Source organism: Carcharodon carcharias, chromosome 2 (assembly GCF_017639515.1).
Source record: "Carcharodon carcharias isolate sCarCar2 chromosome 2, sCarCar2.pri, whole genome shotgun sequence".
Taxonomy (NCBI): Eukaryota; Metazoa; Chordata; class Chondrichthyes; order Lamniformes; family Lamnidae; genus Carcharodon; species Carcharodon carcharias.
In genome coordinates this window covers 160,680,206-160,695,827 of record NC_054468.1, presented here as the reverse complement: position 1 = coordinate 160,695,827, position 15,622 = coordinate 160,680,206, and the positions used below count along the sequence as shown (strand labels likewise).

Sequence of the window (15,622 nt, the reverse complement as noted above, 5' to 3'; positions counted from 1 at the left end):
TCCCACTATCAGCTTTAGGCAGGTAGTACTCTACTCATGAATTTTAATGCCAGGATAGGTGTTCTGAGGAAAGATTTTCATCTGGGCCCAGATCCAGATTAGATGTTGCAGAGGCAGTGAGTGCCTAAATGAGGGTCTCAAGGATTACCCCAAGCATTGGTCCTCTGGCCTCATCATATGTGAGAGACGTTTCTGGTGCCAGTTGCACATCCATAGGCTGCTTGCCTGATGAGAAAGTTTGATTTTGACCTGCCTGCCACAGCCACAGAAACCTTTGGGTAGGTGAGAGAGTGCAATTTAGTGAGTGTTTGTGAGGACAGTTCAGTCGGGGGAAGCACTCTTGCTCCTCTGGCTCCACAGGACGATTATTTTATAGCAAAGTGAAATACACCTTACCTGTAATTCGTAAGTCTGACACCCATCCTATTCATCAGTAACAATTTTTCTGGAGGCTCCTTCAACAAGTGTTAGGTGCAAATAAACCTATTAAAAGGGCCTACCACCTGTTTCTAGCAGACACCCAGGAGGCCTCAGAAATGGACTTGAAGATTTTAGCGGAGGGCCCAATGCCTGCACCAATTATCCACCAGTTATACTTTGCATCCTAAAAATACATGGGTGAAACCCAGAGACCAATTTCTAAACTCTTGAGTGCGAAGAGGAAAATTTGCAGAATCTTTACACAAGGAATCAAATAAGTTGAATAAAATCCATGCTAAAATAGTTTGTACAGGGCCTTTGGAATGCCAGACACTTGGAAATGGGCTCCATATCTGCATGAGCAGCAATGAGGGCAACGAAAACTGCAATCATGAACAGAAGGTTTTATACTAGGAATACACAATACATTGGGAACCTCATTCTGCCTACAGCATCTGAGAAAGGTTAATCACATTGAAATAAGTTCTCAACAGACATTCCACATACAGATAGCATATATTATTTCACCCCCCCAACTCTCAAACACTGATCAAGCCTTAATGACATGAGTCATAGGGCAGGACTTTTCGCTGGCTGTACAGGCGCGCACCCGACACATCCGAGCGTGAAATAAAGCACATTGACGTTGGTCGAGCATGTTGATATCAACATGCACTCTCATGATAGTTAGGTCAGCGGATGCATGCCGGAGTTGGCAGCATGCCCGCCAACAATTAAAAGGCCTATTTAAGGCCATTAAGTAAACAATTGTCCTGAATTTTTCACTGCCATTCAACCTAATGATTGGCGAGCAGGCGAAAATAAAAATAAAAATAAAATAAAAATTTAACACTTCAATTAAAAACATGTCCTTGCTCATGTGACAGAGTATGAGTGAAGTTTGTTCTAGGCTCACTTGCACTCCTCCCTCCCGCCCGCACAGTGCTGCCGCTCGCGTTCCACACTGGCGGGCCTTAATTGGCCCGCCTGCGTGAAATCATGGTGCGGTGCTGATTGTGGGCGGCAGGCAGCTTCCTGACCACACCCCCCCACCCCCGCCAAGGGCAAAATTCTGCCCACAGAAACTATTGCCAAATGCCACTGTGTGTCATATTTTTAATGTTGCATAAACATGTAAAGAAATGATATGTGCAAATAACCTGCATATAAGTACCATGCTAAAAGATGTATTAGGATTGCCTTTGTATCAGCAGGTCAATAGCAAAAAGAATTATCCACTACCAGTTACAAACACTTTTTTTTCTGGCAGTAGTAGGAGTAATGATGTTTTTTTATTATTATTAAGGAGACAATTGTCTCTACTAGTAATTGAGGATTTGGGCACCAAGTTGCAGCATAAAACACTCCTGGATCAGACGCAGCACTATCAGATACAGTGTAAAGCTCCAGAGGTGAAGCAGCAGTGCTTTTTACAGCTCTGGTGAAGTACCCTGTGGAGGAGCTTCTAATTTGTATTCAACTGTAGGCAGTTAGTGCTACAGACTCGCAACCTTTAGGAACATCCCACACTCATCTCAAATGGAGGCCTTACTAATGGCAGAGGGGGAATACTTCCTCTGCATTAGCTTGCAATGGATTCAAACTCAGATCCTACTGATAAAAATAGAGGGTGTTAACCCTGTTTCATCAGGCTAACCTGCAAGGGACCAAAATAAAATGGCATTGGCTTAAACTGTTACAAAGCCTGAGAATGAATATTAATATTAACATATGATGGTTTCTATTAAATACATTTAACTTTTCAACCAGAACACATTATACTCAGATTAATTGCTTATAAAATTGGCTTAAAGGGAATCTTGAAAGTATAAATATTCTGATTCTACATCCCACAAGATTAGACTAATCAGTGCTAATAACGTCCAGCTACCACAGAATTAAATCGCAAAGGAATACATTAAACCCAGCTTTTTCATTTCTAGATATATTTAAATTTACCTTATTTTAGACTCATTAATTTGTCACACGTAGTATGACCAGAAGAGATTGCAAAAGCTTATGGGATAAGAATTATAATCCTCCTGGATGGCTGGTCACAACTGACTTTGACAACGTTGACTACCAGGTCACAGCCTAGCCCATGGGAAATAAATCATATTTTATCTTCTATCGATCCCTCCTGCACTGTCCCAAAGTGTTGGAAAGGTCAAATGAAGGAGAGAACTGCAGCATTAGGCAGGCTGTCATTTGGTATTACTGTATTATGTAGTTGATTTCCAGGCTACAGTCCTGCACTGGAAATGTGAAAATGTAATGAGCATGTGTATTATAGGAACATAGGAACAAAAGTAGGCCATTTAGTCCCTCGAGCCTGTTCTCCCATTCAATGAAATCATGGTTGATCTGCAATTTAACTCCATATTAACTCCTTTTGCCCCATATTCCTTAATACCTTTGGTTAACAAAAATCTATCAATTTCAAATTTAAAGTTAAAATTTGATCTAGCATTGCTATTTGTGGAATAGAACTCCACATTTCGATCACCCTTTGTATTTAGAATTGCTTCTCAATTTCACTCTAATTTTTATACTATATCCTCCTAATCTGAGGCTCCTTGCCTAGCAAAAATAGTTTCCCTATTGTTCCCTTTAATGTCTAGAAAACTTGACCAAATCACCATTCAAGGTATCAATACCTCTTTGCAAAGTTACACTCTACCTACACTGGTAACAATGTCACCTATTCAAAAACGTAATTTTATGTCCCATCATCTAAGTCATTCATAAGCACCATGAATAGTTGAGGCCCCAACACTGATCCTTCAGGGTCACCACTAGTCACATTCTGCCAATTAGAGTACCATCCATTATCCCTATTTCCTGTCTCCTGCCACTCAGCCAATTTCCTAACTGGTTTAATAAACTCAATTCAATTCCATGAGCTTCAACTTTAGTTAACAGTGTTTTATGTGGGACTTTATCAAATTCCTTCTGGTAGTCCATACAAATAACATCCTCCGGCATTCTGCTGTGCACTACGTCAGCCGCTCTATAAAAAATTCAATCAAGTCAGTCAGGCCTGACCTACCTTTTCCAAACCCATGCTGGCTCTCTCTCACCAGCTGAAATTTTAACAGTGACCTGTGTAAATTTCCAATCTAAAGAACTGGTTTCTGAATCGAGAGAACTTTAGAAGATTAGAGTTTGGGCATCTGAAATGTTCTTATATACTTCCTTTAAAATTCTGGGATAAAAATCATCTAGCCCTGGGGATTTGTCACTCTTTAGTGCCAGTATTTTCTTCATTACTGTTATTTTGAAACAATAATTTTGATGGCATTGATTCAATATTTGTTTCATTGAGATATCTGGCATGCTGACCTCTTCCTCTACCATTAGCACTGGCGCAATGTAAATATTAAGCATGCTCACCATTTTCTTATTTTCATCAACAATATCATTGTTATTAGTTTTAAGGGGACAACATTACTCCTGATCACCCCCACTTTCCTAACACAGTTGTAACGATTTAGTGTTGAGTTTGATGACTCTTGCAAGTTCTTTTCATACTCCCTTTTTGTTGCTCTTAAAATCTGTTTCATCATCTGTTGCTATTTTTTGTATTTTTCCTATTTATGCCATTTTTTGTAATTTTATTTGCTTTTTCTTAACTCTTATGTCTGTGGCTGTCTGGTCTGACAAATATGCTGTCACCTCCCTTATGCATTTGTGTGTTGCTGATTGTGAGATTCCACAAAAGTCCCGAGTGGAGGCTTGGAAAGATCCACAGCAAAAAGGTTTAGTGCAGCAGTAACCTTCAGAGAAACCAGCATTGGATACCCTCAAAGTTTATGTGGTGTGAGTTCCTCATGGAGAATGTGACAAATATGAGCTACCACATCCCTAGACAAGCGAAGGTGTCTGTGGTGCTGTCTTCCGCTCATCTCCATGTATGAGCTCCGTCTTCTGTAGACCCTTGGTTGTGTTAAATGTCTTTGTGGATTTCCTCAGCAGCATCTGGGGCTTCCTAGGACCCTGATGGCTCTTGATCCACAGGGTGATGGTCTTCACTGAGCTGTGCCAATTGGCGGTGGGCCCTTCTTCTCCTCATTCCAATCAAAGCTATCAACAAGGCAGTGTTGTCTGCCGTCTGCATTCTCCACTCCTGCTTGTATCTGTGAATGGATGCAATTGAGCAATCAATGGTAGTTCCTCTTGAATGGCCTCCCTCAATATACAATCAGGAATCCAGTCTCTAACCTTTGACTTGCCCTCAGTCTGTATATGGCATCCCCAGGCCACCCCTTGCAGGATGATATCATCCTGGGGGACAACTGATCATTGAGCATCCCTCTGAGATATGACTATATGACTACACATTCACAGCGAGAGTTTTAATTAGGGTCAAAAGACTCACATCCTATAACCCAGTCAGGCTTCTGGCAGATGTCCTTCAGTGGCCTTGACATTAACTATCAATAACCAATCTTTGCAGTTAGATCATGACTGCAAGCACGGTGCCTTGAATGCCTTGATGAGTTTACTGGGAGCATAGAGACTTGAAGGGCTCATGCTGCTTCTGTGCAGCAGCCATGGCCCATGATTGTTTGACCCAACATTCATTCTCACATGCCTCTGTAAGGATCAGATGCCAGTTAAGACCAACTGCACCGCAGCACCTAGACTTAATGGAATCGCAGCTAAATGTGCAACATTAGTAAAGAAGCCAAGCTTGTTCATTGTGCATTAGAACCTTGAGTCCAGCACTCAGCTAAGCCATACTGTCCATGGTTTCAGCAGGAAATTCGTGGGGTGCACATTCAATTGGCCCAGAATGTTTTAGCTCAACTCCTCCCACAATCCCTGAAACCCCTACCTGAGCTATGTTTTCTAGCTTGTTTTCCTTCCCTCTTGTGTCATTCTTAGGTGAATGTGAAAATGGTGCTGCTGACTGCCGTGCATGAGACCAGCTTCCAAACTCCCCCATCAACCAATAAGTTCCTTCCATCCTCCTCCATACTCAGGACCTCCTAATTCTCATTCCTCCTGTCATTATCCAGCTTCCCTCTGTTACCCTTGACCCCATCATTATTCATGTGGATATTCCTGCTCTCCCTCTGAACCCTTTAATTTGAAGTTTCCATGCCGTTTGTCAACCTGACTCTTCCCCTTCTCGAGGCCACATGCACCCTGACTTTTCCGGAGCCCCCATGAGAACATTCAATACCACCCCCCCACCCTGACTCTTCGACTACCAGAATACAGGATCCAGATGCCTCCCCTGAACATTACTGTGCCCTCTGCCTCACAATACAATGACTCAAACCCACAAAACCAAATGCCTTAGGTGACTGACCTTGCCCCTGCACACCATGCTGTACATGACTGTCAATTCCCGAAGAGGCCTTCCACTGCCCAAGACCAGGGCAATGACATGGGTGTCATGCTGAGCCCTCTAACATGGCCCGGACAGCTTCAGGACAGTTTCTTCTACATGCCCCTGACAGCGTGGACTCAGCTCCAGGATGGATTCTGTCTCTCCCACGGACAGTGCCTGAGAACCATCTTCCACTACTCCACTCTGTTCTTTGACTACCCGCTATTCTTGTCTCCATCTTACCCTTCCCTTCTTGTGTTTACCCCCCACCCCACCCCGTTCCTGCCTCTGTCTCTCCCCTCCCCTCTCATGCTCCCCCCTCCCAGTCCTGTCTCTGTCTCCCCTCCTTCCCTCTCGTGTTCCCCTTCCCAAGCCCTGCCTCCATCTCACCACTTCCCGCTGGTCTTTCCTCCCATGTCCAGCCTTGGAGCAGCTTATGCTACAAATATCTGATATTTCACTGCTACACTCTTAAAGGAAGAATAAAGCAGCATCTGCTGACCTCCAAGTCACTGATGAAGTGAAGGTCTCCAGGTGCATGCCACTTATATACAGTCGTGAAACAGACTGCTCTAATTATCCACTGGCGGGGCACTTAATTTAGAAAGGAAACATAATTCCAGCGAGTAAGTCTTTTAATGAGCATTCGTGAGATGCAAATGAATGAATGTGGTTCCTGACATAGATCAGTGAGAAACTCAACCTGCCTTTAACCCGCCATCAAAGTCGGGAAAACAAAATTCCAAATTAATTTTCCATTTGCGGGAAACCGACTTTTTCAATAATGCCAAATTTAGAGACCCACACGCTACGATTCCCACCACTGGTGGGAGCGGAAAATCCCACCCAATGTTAGACACAATTAAGTCACAGGGCAGGATTTTCCCCTCTGTGGGCAAAGTGCAGTGGCAGGCGGGAAAAGCAGCATTCTCCCCACCGGCTGTGATTCACCCGCCCCATGCCGTGTAATGTAAGGTAGGTGACTATTCCTCAAAGTCATGAATGAAGAGCATTTGGCCAAGTGAATGGTACTTATATCCAATCATGAATCATGTCGGTCTAATTGGACGCTGGTGTGGCCTTAGGGGGGTCCCAGTGAGCTGTCTTGAAGATAAACATTCATGATATTCAAATGTATTTAAATGGCATTCCCAACACAATGGGAAACGTGCTCCACCATTGAAGTCTGCAGCGTTTGATCACAAACCTTTCACGCCAATGATAAACTGACTTTTTTGCTCCTGTGATATTTTCCTGTCCTGCCCACTATTCCACCCAGCATGGGCAGGACAGAAAAGCCCCAGCCACAATATGCACATGGTGTACTGTACAAAGGAATTTCTCAATGGTCAGTTTAACTACAGTTTTGTGATACTCACAGAACCCTTTGCACTATCAGTAAACTGTGAACATTCTCTAAGAACATAATTAGTGAGCTACTGTGAAGGTTTGTGCATAGCAGGATTTTTATTTGGTGGATGTGACTGGCAATTTCATTGATAAGAGCTGCAGAGCTCCAGACATTTATTTCACACATTTGAAATAACTTTCAGCAGCATCTCATGGCAGTTCCTGAATCAATTTGAAGCCTTTTGTAAATTTCTACTCACAAATGCTGCCTAAAAGAGTAAACTGAATAACTTGCCTGACTTTGAAAGCTGAGCATTTGTGTCAGGTTTGCAGTTATAATTTTTCTGAATTACAGAGAATAATGCTCAAAGATGTACTTCTGTACCTGCTCTCATTCTGAAGTATGCTTACTTGATTCAATTATCATTAATTTATTGATATTTCTTCATTTTCTGTTTGGTATATATGGATAATTGCTATTAACAAGTAATATAACTGCTATTAAAAGCACTTCCTGCTTTAAAATCTGAACAGCATGAACTTGCTTTTATATGGTGCTTTTAACACAGTAAAAATGTTCCAATACACTTATCAGGAGTGTAGTTAGTCTAAAGTTGACAACGAAACAAGAAACGAGATATTAGGACAGATGACCAAAAGCTTTGTCAAAGAGGTAGGTTTTTGTGGAATATCATAAAGGTGGAGTGAGGTGGAGTGGTGGAGAGGTAAAGGGATGGAATTTTAGAGTTTAGAACCTAGACAGCTAAGGTACAGCCTTCAATGGTGGGGTGAAGGGAGTGAAGAAAGCACAGAAGGTCATAGTTGGAGAAAAGCAGAGACCTCAGAGGGTTATTGGGTCTGAGGAGTTTACAAAGATAGGCAAGGGTGAAGCCATGGAGGGATTTGAACATGTGAACAAAAGAAATGAGTAGGAGTAGACCCTTCAACAGTTCAAGGCTGCTCTGTCATTCAATATGATGACGGCTGATCTCCCTCTACACCACTTTCCTGCTTGCTCCCCTATCCTTTAATTTCCTGAGAGACCGAGGCCAGAATCTTCCCCTCTGGAATCTAAATTCAGTGGCGGGCAGGGGCAGGCAGGAAGTCCCATCCCTGCCATTACCCCATGAGGTCAAAGGTCTGGGCATCATATTTAAAGGGCACCCAGACAGTCTGCACCTTCGCCTGGCCACTGCTCCACCCTTCCCCGCTAACCCTTCCTCTCTTCCTTAGTCATCCTCCACGCAACTTGCACTGCCACCACCAGGTCTCAAGTATAGGCTGGCATTTACAGGTGTGCCCCAAAGACAGCAACGCAGCATCAACTCACCGTTAATCATTGAAGAAGTCAAGCTTGCCAGGTGCACGCCACTTAAAAAGTGACCTTCTAAGTGAACATTCCAATTTCTCGCTGGCAGGCAACTTAATTTGGAGAGGGAACTGAATTCCAACGAGCTGGCCTTTTAATGATCATGCATGACATGCTAATGGAAGCAAAAAGGCTTCCCGACATTCTTCATCAGGAAGCTCGACCCGCTTTTAAAGTCCTGAGAACAGAATTGCGAAAGTTCATCCTGCCATCAAGAAACTGATTTTTGGCCTCTTGCTAAATTAAGTTCCCCTGTCCGCCAAGCTTCACCCTGCTGGCAGTATTGAAAGAACCTGCCTCAAAAATTGGCTTATGTCAGATTTAAATATGCTCAATGTTGGAGCATCCAATACCCAACATGTGGTTGAGTATTTTTAAATCTCAATTTTAAAATTTTGAAGTTGGTGGACCATTAGCTAATGTATCAAAAGCTAACATGCTGACACGTGGCAGAAAAACCGACAGCAAACAACAATGTTATGGCAGGTATGTATCCAACTTGAACTTTCTCACTCCAGACGGGCAGCCCCTTGCTGACTGATCATCGGTCCTGTAGCGAAAGGGGAGACTAGACCAATAGAAAATGTCAAAACTGTGACTGATAGGCTTGTGTTAGGCAAAAGCATTATGGGCAATGGAACCAAGATGGGTAGACAGAACAGCCACAATTTAAATGAACGATGAGATAGCTGTAAGGGCTCAACTTCCTACACCTGTTCCTGTGTTCCTCTGTGGAAAGAAGGAAGGGACCGAGAGAAGGAAAGGACAACTTGCACAAAGCAAGCTCCCACAAACAGCAAGGTGACGACATAATATAACATGGGCACTGCAAAATGAAATTTTGCTGCACCTCAGTACAGGATGGCCTCTGTAAAAGAATCATGCATTTCTGAATAGATTATTTTAAAACTAATTCAATAATACATCTGAATGCAACTTGTTGTAAGCAGCACAGATGGAAACATCAAATTATAAAGAGAAAGTGATAGCTTAATTGAAGTAATTTAGTTAATTAATTTTCTATATGGTGAAAAGCTGGAAACACTGAAGAAACTTGGGAGTCCAAGTAAATAGGTCATTAAACTGTCATGAACAAGTACAGAAAATAATCAAAAAGGTTAATGGAATGCTGACCTTTATATCTAGAGGACTTGAATGCAAGTAGGTAGAAACCATGCTTCAACAATACAAATCCTTGGTTGCACCACACCAAGGATATTGTGAGCAGATCTGGGCACCACACATTGAGAAGAAAATATGGTGGAGAATTTACCCCCCATCAGGGGTGCTGAGTGGGAGCGGGCGGGGCGACCCACCATTTTACGTGGGCTGGCCAATTAAGGCCTGCCCAGCATGATGTGCACAGAAGCGCTGAACACTTCCTGTGTAGGCGGCGGGAGGAAACTGAGTCGGGGTCTGCATTCTCTACACATGTGCGCTCAAAAGAGCACAGAAATCTCCTTGAGGCACGGAGCTACCTCAGGGAGTTTAATTTCATTGTGAAAAAATGAATAAAAGATTTTTAAAAATGATTCAGGCATGTCCCCTCATGAGACAGTTTCACACGAGCTGGGACATGTCTATGAATTTTATTTAAAAATTTTATTAAAGTTTAAAAACCTTCATGAAACTTCATCCTGTCCGTGGATGAGTGTCCATGAAAAATGCAAAGGCCGCCTGGGTTCTTCGCCTGTCTGTCAACCTTAAGATTGGACAGGCAGCCCTGTTAATTGTTTTAATTGCTATTTATTTGGCCTTAATAGGCCTCTGACAGTTCGGTGGGCACACAGCCAACTCTGGTGCATGCCCGCCGAACTGAAGGTCTGAATGACGCGTGGTGATGTTGGGATGCATGCCCGACATCATGGCGGCTCATTTTATGCATCAGTGAACGGGGCCCATCCCACACGCCAACCAGAAGATTCAGACCATGGTCTTGAGAGTGCAGCATAGATTTTCCAGAATGATACCTGGACGCAAAAGGTTAAATTCTAAGGCAGGCTTACATGCACATGCAATTTAGAAAGTTATGGGGTGATTTGATCAATGTTTTGAAGGTATTAAGGGGAACAGATAGGGTAGATAGAGAGAAACTGTTTCTGTTGTTTGGGGAAATTCGGGTGCAGGAGGCATAATCTAAAAATTAGAGCCAGTCCTCTCAGAAGTAAAATTAGGAAACACTTCTACACAAAAAGGGAGGGAGAAGTTTGGAACTCTTTTCCACAAATATCAATTGATGGATGAATTGTAAATTTTAAATTGAATTTGCTAGATTTGTATTAACCAAAGGTATTATGAGACATGGCACAAAGACAGGTATATGCTGTTCAGTCATGATATAACTCACAAATCAGCCATGATCTAATTGAATTGAGGATCAGGCTCAAGGAGCTAAATATTCGACTCTTGTTTCTATGTTCTTGTCCCTCCTGTCTTCTACCATTTCACAGACATTTCCTTTTCTTCATTCCCCATTTCTTCCTCTGCCTCTGTACTTGCTTAAAACCTGCCTGACCTGCAGTGTGTTTCCAGAATGCTTTGACTGTATTACAGATTTCTAGCACCTGCAGTATTTTGCTTTTGTTCCCATAGGTTCTTCTTTATTATACTTTCAAGAGTTTATGTGCAAGCATGGTACATTTTGATTAAAATGGGTTTGCAGTAAAAGCGTATTGATACGTTATTGTTGTGCTTGTATTAAAAATAGTATGGATTTATGGAATGAACCAATTTGATTATTCATGGTCTATAATGATCAGTTGCATTATAGAGTCCTTTGCTTATAACAAAATGCCTATGTAACTCCAATGATACAAGTGTTTGTAATCCATCCCATGTTGAATACAAAAGTGTATACTACATTCAGCTGTCTTACTGAGGTGATCTTATTAAAATATATAAGGTCCTGAGGGGACTAGACAAGGTGGATGCTGAGAGGATGGTTTCTCTTGTTTGGGAGTTTAGAACCAGGACACACAATTTAAGAATAAGGAGTCTCCTTTTTAAGATGGGGATGCGGAGAATTTTTCTCATTATAGTCTGTGGAATTCCCTTCCCCAGAAAGCAACAGAGGCTGGGTCATTAAATATATTCAAGGCTGAGTTAGATTTTTGACTGACGAGGGAGGGAGTCAAGGATTATTGGGGGCTGACAGGAAAGTGGAGTTGAGGTCACAATCAGATCGGCCATGATTTTATCAAATGGCAAAGCAGGCTCGAGAGGCTGAATGGCCTACTCCTTCCAGCTCCTAATTCTTTTGTTCTTGTGTGTTATTTGCATTGCTGCTTTAAAAAAAGTGAAGGATTTCCTACTCATTTTTTAAAAATTGATTCATAAAGCTACATCCTTCCTCTGTGACTTAGACTGACAATCTCCTGTTGCTCAGATGGAACAATCAACTGTATATTTCAATGCCAATAATGGATTTTCAAACTGACAGCCAGCTGTATCGAGAGAAACACACGTACCTCTTAAATGCTTCATACTTCGTGCAGTGTTCCACTTTACCTGTAAGGATTTTATTCCGTACTCCACAAGACAATCAACCAAATATTCCATATCATCTCGTGTTTGAGTTTTACACTTGATGGTCCATTCAGGTTTAATATCACCAATCACTTCCAAGAGGATTTTCTATTCATTTTGAATCAGAGCATACCTTTACCTGTCCAGCATCTAGATCAACATTAGGAAGACCCAGAGATTGAACAGTGAGCCCTTGCCACTGGAGTCTGGTTTTCTTCAACGTAACATGTTATTTTGTGTGTCAAGTATGCAAATTACACCCATTATCAACCGACAACTTATTTAACATAGAACAGGGAAATCAACAGTGTTTGGTTGAAAAATACTACATGGTGCAGCAATTACAAACTTTCCTATTCCCTTCAATAGTATATATTTCAAAATATTTCTCCATGAGGTATCTCTCAGCACACATTGAACATTTAAATAAATGTTCACTGCTTATATGACACACGGTTACTGATTCAGTTCTGCTTCCATGCAGGCTTCAGACTGATCAGCAATCTGGTGCCCTGGATGGATGAACCATAACATTGTGCATTAAGAAGCTACAGCTATCACTAACTCTCCTGGTCCCTCAGGCTCCAATGTAAGATTCTCATTCTCCTTTTTAAAATCAATTTGTAACCTTGCACTTAGTTATCTCCATAACCTCCTCCAAATCAACTACACCCCACCCAACAAACTTTCCATTTCTCTGACCATGGCATTATGCATTTCTCCCCACTCTTTGCGTCATTTGTGGTAACCATGCTATTAGCTGTGTAGGGCCCTTCCTAAATGCTACCCCTTCTCCAATTCCTTCTTCTCTTTTAAGACCCTCCTTAAAATGACTTCTCTCAGATTGAACTTTCATTCATCCCTTCTAATATATCCTTTAATGCCTTGGTGCAGTAATTGTAAGTTAAACCATTTTTCGCTGTTATGGCGATCATGTGACTGTACAGATGAATCAGTCCCAAGTGCGGGAAATTTTAGGGGCACAGCTTTTAAGCCCTGGTCTTGGATCAAGCATGTAGCCTCACCTGGAGTCTGTAAGTAAAGTTTGCTGTTTCTTCCAAGAAAGCAGCCCTGCATTCTAAATTTATTACAATTGGCAACAAGATTAACTAGTGCTGATGCAGCACCTCATTTCACGATCGTGCGTATTGAGATTTTTAAGGGAAGGAAAGAAGTATGCTCAGCAGCAATGCCTCTCTTTGGCAGAATTGACCGGTACGACCCATCCTTTGAGGACTGGAGTCAATACATTGAGCAATTAGGTTCCTTCTTTGCAGCTAAGCAAATAACGGCAGGGGAGAAACAGAAGGCAGTTCTCCTAAGTGTCAGCGGGAGAAAAATCTATAACCTAATCGGTAGCCTGATGGCTCCAAATGTGCCAAATTCCAGATCCTTCAATGAGCTATTCGACCTCATGAAAGGACATTTTCAGCCTAACTCCTCGGCGATCACCAAAGATTCAAGTTTAACTCTCGAGTAAGGGCCCCCGGTGAGTTGTTCGCAACGTACATCATGAAGTTCAAACAATAATGGAACATTGTGACTTCAGTGATACTTTAAACGACATGTTGTGAGATCGTTTAATTTGCAGCATAAATGACTATGCCATTCAGCACCGTTTGCTTGCAGAAGTTGAGATAGACCTGAAGCGCGCCATGGAGATAGCACTAGCAATGGAGAGTGCTGAAAGGGACATGCAGGCTTTGCAGAGTGTGCAACATGGCGCCGTTCTGCAGCTAGGGCGGGAACCTGCCGCCGGGCGTGGTGAGAAGACCAGGGAGTCGACTGCGAAGCAGGACACGGTCTCTACAGCTAGAAAAATAAAAAAGAAATACTGGAAGCAGCTCACCAGTAACCCAGAAGTTAAGGCATTACCATTGTGGGGGAAATCATGCAGCTGAAGTCTGTAGATTTAAAGAGGCAGAATGCCACGACTGCCACAAAAAAGGCATGTTGTAAAACAGTGCAGGACTAGATCAAGGCAGTCATTTAGACATCAAGTCAAGTTAAATAAAGTGCACATAGATGAGCCAGAAGTTACTGAGCCTGATGTTTATTCCCTACACAATCTGAAGGCCAGGAAACCTGAACCAATCACTGTTACCCTTCCAGTAAATGGAAAACCTCTGCTCATGGAGGCTGACACAGGAGCGTTGACCACAGTAGTGGGAGAACACATCTTTAAATACCTCAGAGAAGGAATCCAGCCATGGAGTTTGGAGAAACCGGTTGCTCAGTTATAAACATATACAAGAGAAGCAATATAGGTGAAAGGCATCACCTCTCTACCTGTATCATACAGGCACCAGAGAGCTGAGCTGCCAATAATTGTAACAGGAGAATGACCTAGCCTTCTGGGCCATGATTGCTTGAAGGGAATCAAACTAAACTGGTCAGACATTTTTCAGGTCAGGGCAGGAGAAATTCCAGAGTTGATGAGGGAATATGATGGTGTGTTTAGGAATGAAGCAGAAGAACTGAGGGACCTTCACAGGAAGCAAAGATTCCTCAAGTCAGAGCTGGTTCCCTGGGAAAATCATGATAAGGAGTGAAACAAATGCAGTGCCACTCTGAACCTACTGAAGAAACAGCTGGAAGAAAAAACCAACAGCGTTCTATGTTCTAAGAGGAAGCCAAAAGATACAAACTGAAGAATCAGTTGATGGAGACAAAAGCGGCATTAGAAGGAGAAGTCATGGAACTTTCCAAGATGTGAAAGGATAGCTCAATCCCTGAACTGGACCAAGTTAAGATTTCACCAGAGAAAAATTTGGCCGACTGTGAAATCAGAATGAAGGATGAAATAAAACCCTGTGGCAAACACAAAAACAAAAAATAGGAATCAAATCTGAAAAGCCAGTAGGATATGTATCCAGAAACCCTCCTGCAGCCGAGAAAGATTACTCACAAGTTGAAAAAGACGGCTTGTCTACCGTATTTGGAGTAAAGAAGTTCCACCAATATTTGCACGGTCGACACTTCGCAATAGTTTCAGATCACAAACCACTGTTAGGTTTTTTGGTGAAGATAAGGCAATCCCACCGATAGCAGCTGCAAAAATTGAAAGATGGGCTTTAATTTTGTTGGCATTCGAGTACACTTTAAGTCCCATCCGGGAGTGCATATAGCAAATGCAGGCACCCTCAATCAGCTCCCTTTGTCCGATAGTATTACACATGTTCCAGTACCTCAAGTTGAATTTCCTGGACTCCTCACCAGTCTACGCGAGACAGGTAAAGGATTGGACAAATCAGGATCCAATTTTAGCAAGACTATGTGAACAGATATTACAAGGATGGCAAATGAACAAGTCTCTGAAGAATTAAATCCATTCTTTGTACATAGATCTGAGCTGAGTTGTCAAGATGATATTTTGTTATGATGAGCAAGAGTTGTTATCCCTTTGCAAGTAACTCGTCCAATGAGTTAGCAGAAAGAGCAGTACAAACCTTTAAAACAGGCATAAAGAAACTAACAGAGGGAACATTAGAAATGTGAATTTCAAGATTCCTGATTGGCTATTGCACAGCTCCTTATGTGACCACTGGTTTAACACATTCAGAATTGCTAATGAAGCACTGACTTCCCCACTAACTTAGAGGGGAAGATGGAGAGAAACC

The 15,622-nt window shown here is 42.3% G+C and overlaps 1 long non-coding RNA gene across 1 annotated transcript in view; it reads right to left on the bottom strand.

Moving 5' to 3' along the window:
- Nucleotides 1–4,483: 4,483 nt before the first annotated feature.
- LOC121275364 overlaps nucleotides 4,484–15,622 on the bottom strand; it is a 171,121-nt gene continuing 159,982 nt past the window's right edge. Inside the window, exon 3 of the long non-coding RNA XR_005942399.1 lies at nucleotides 4,484–4,556. This is a non-coding gene — a long non-coding RNA (uncharacterized LOC121275364). The remainder of the gene's footprint in view (nucleotides 4,557–15,622) is intronic.